This window comes from Pterocles gutturalis, unplaced genomic scaffold, assembly GCF_000699245.1.
Source record: "Pterocles gutturalis isolate BGI_N339 unplaced genomic scaffold, ASM69924v1 scaffold37709, whole genome shotgun sequence".
NCBI classification, from domain to species: Eukaryota; Metazoa; Chordata; class Aves; order Pterocliformes; family Pteroclidae; genus Pterocles; species Pterocles gutturalis.
In genome coordinates, this window is record NW_010131950.1 from 1,024 (window position 1) to 4,312 (window position 3,289).

Sequence of the window (3,289 nt, forward strand, 5' to 3'; positions counted from 1 at the left end):
TCCCACCCATCTCCAGTCCGGCCGGCGAAGATGCAAACCAAACCCCATACCGACGGGACCGCCATCTCCCTTCCCCAGCAAGGAGGATTACTCATGCCCTGAGGACAGGGTGATGGGCTCTGCTTTTCCTCCACATAACCCCAGAGGATGTTTTACACGCTGGGAGGTGGAAAAGAGAAAAATACACCACAAAGCCAAGCCACGAGGATTTACCCCACCGCCTGGCTTGATTTTCCTCCCCCCAACAACGAGCCTTTTGCTTCTGCACGCGCTGAGGCCTGGCTCACACGGATGTCAGCGTCCTGAGCGTGAGGACAAGACACAACTTGCTGCTCCGGGGTGCTACCAGGAAGCAGGACACCTTTTGTAAGCATGAGCGGGCAAGAATTCAGCAGAGAAAAACCAAACGCCCTCAACAGCTGAGCCTCTCGCTGCTTGGCGAGGAAACACACTCCACACCACGTCCAGCCCGCGGGCTGCAGATCCTCCCCGACTCGCACACCTCACTCATTTCTGGGCCAGCAGATCCCTCTTTGGGGCAGGAGCTCGGACATGCCGGCTCCCCTCCCCGCAGCTTTTCACGGCACGAACCAGCTGCTGAGGAAGCTCCTGAGCTGCGAACTCCAGCGTCCCAGATCTGCCTCCCAATTCCCAGCCTGTTCCTGACTAGATTTAATTGGAAGCGTCCAGCCAGCGCTGTGTTTACTACAGATCTTCAGCCGAACTGCTCGCCCGGATTCCGCGTGCGCCCAGCAGCTTTTCGCCCTACAAATCGCTGCACTGGGATCTGTCCCGCGGGAGCACAAAAACCACAGGCTCTGCTCCCAAATTTTTAATTCCCGGACTTCAAAGGCAATTTGGAGAATATCTTCTGCTCGATGAGCGGGAGGTGGTTAAATCCTGTAAGCTGTGATGGTCAGGGAGCCACAGAAATACAGCACAGCCCTGTGTGAGCTCAGGGGAGGGATGGGGAGGGGTCCCAGAAATAGAAAATTAAACCATTTTCCCCCAGATGCTCTTCTTGACAGCAACTAAGGCAAGTGGTAACTTCTGCATCCAGCTACTTCAGCTGCAGCGCTGATAAAGAGGTGACAGGAATTTCAACAGGGAGCAGTATTTTCGTCCTCCTTCTCAAAACACCTCAACTGGTTGGTTCATCCGCCTCCCACACTCCTTCCCCCCCACCGAGCGCCTCTGGATCCGGCCCAAGGCTGGAAGATTTCAGCCTGAAAGTTTCAGAAAGTCAAGAAGAAAACCAGGGAGCTGGAGGAGAAATCACTCGGAATCCCTCAGTCACGCTGACGAGGGGATTTTCACCTCGAGGGCTTTTTGAGTGGACTCCTCCGGGTCCGGTCCGTTTTTGAACGGTGTGTGGGGACGGAGCTGGGCGCTGTTAGTGGGAATTCCCACGTGTGCTGCGGGATTCGGAACCGTGCTGGTGTCCCTGGCGTGCCACCGGGACCGCAGAGCAGCCAGGGCACCTTCCCACCGCGTGGCATCAGGCAGAGATTTCACTCCGGGTTTCTTCCTGCTGCTGCACAGCCCGAGGCGAGCGAGATGCTGGAGCCCATGGCCTCGATAATCACTTCCAGCTTTTACAAGCCTCCGTCTCCTTGTGTCCTGGCCCCCAAACAGCCCAGTTAAACCTTTCCCCGCTGTGCGGCCAGGCTCACTATGTCCTCCTCTCAACACCACGTAACTTCTTCACTCCCAAAAATCCCCGAGACTCGACCAGGACCGGACCAGGCCCATCAGACCCCTCTCAGCTCCCCCGCAGACGTTCCCACGTCGACTTTTCTCACCCTTCCTGCCCCAGGCCTCCCGGGGGCTGAGCCTTCGGGGAAAGGCTGTCTGCGGGCACAGGACAGGCAGCACCAGCCCGTCTCTGCAGAACGCTGGGAAGCAGCAGCAGAGTTCTCCTGTAAATCCTCCCACCTGCTCGTTGTTCCTTCGTCATCCTCCAGACCCTCCAACTCACACCTGCCAATGTCAGTGCTCTCCTCCAGCCCAGACAACCACGTCCACTTTCACTGCTTCCCTCCGGCGCTCAGATTAATCGCCACAAATGAAGTTTCCTGGTTATTCCGTGCAGTTCTAAACTCCAGCCCAGCGATCTCCACACATTTTCTTAATCTGCACTTTCCATCCCTTTATCCTGCAGCGACACAGCTCTCCCTTCCACTCCCAAGTCCAGGTATTCCTGTTTCCCAATTCCGTTAAAAGCCAATTGCAGAAAAACCTACAAATCGAGGCCGCTCCCGAGGCAGAGCAGTTCTGGTTGGTCCCAGCACAGTATCAGATTATTTAATTCGCGGGGAAGGGGGTTTATTCCGGGAGTTTCTCAGGAAGGAAGCGGTGTTTCAGAGACGGAGGGGGTCCGGGCAGGGTTGCCCAGCGCAGCCGTTTGCTTTGTTACTCACTTTTCTGCTGAAGTTCCCGATATTTTGGCAACAGCCAGCTCAGACCCTGCCATTCTCCAAGGGAACCGCTCACGGCGGAGAACTCCAGCATCTTCCCCCGAGGCTGGAAAGCCCCTTGCAGACCCCTCGGCTCCCAGGCAGTTCGCAGCGCTAAAAAAAAACCCCAAAGGTCGAACCCACGGCGTGTTCTCACTGATCACCTCCTGCCTCCTCAGCCCTCTGGGAGCTCATGGCGATTCCTTCCTCTGCAGGTTTTACTTCCAGTGCGTGCGGCTTGCTCTCTAGCACAGACCAACCTTCCTCCACGGGCTTTCCACGGCAGTTTTAAATCTTCCTGTTCTGACCCACTCTCCTGGATCCCCCAAGTCCCTAAAGCCTGCCGCTCTGACAGCTCCACCCCTCCCCTGCGCTGTCATTTCTTCCTGCGAGTCCCACACAGCCCTGGGGTGGGTGAGGTGGCACATGGGCACCCCTCTGACCCCAGCGCAGCTTCCCAGCCTTGGTGGTCCCGCCGGCGCCACGCTCTGGGTCCCCTCACCGCCCAGTTCCCCAGCAGTCTCTCTTCCAATTTGAATTTTTTCATTTCTCCACCCAGGCTGCAACGATACCCTTCCATCCTCGCTCCCTGACAAACATCCTGCTCCAAACCCTGACTTCCCCTCCCAAACATTTCGTGCCCATCCATATATTGAGCCTCCAGTTAAACCCACAAAAAGACCCTTTATTCCCAGCTCGAGATGGCAGCCACCGGGATTTAGGGACAGTCCCAGCCCTCAGTTCCTGGTAGCGACCCTCCAGCGCTGTCCTTCCTGCTCCTGGGCACACTGGTCGCGTCCTCCACCTCCGCCCAGCGCGTCCCTCCAAGCTAA

General features: G+C 57.0%; 1 protein-coding gene across 1 annotated transcript in view; it reads right to left on the reverse strand.

Annotated features, from left to right (window-relative positions):
• LOC104467125 (cleavage and polyadenylation specificity factor subunit 7-like) overlaps window positions 1-3,289 on the reverse strand; it is a gene marked incomplete at its 3' end in the record, with an annotated part of 4,361 nt that overhangs the window by 904 nt on the left and 168 nt on the right. The gene's annotated exons all lie outside the window — the stretch shown is intronic.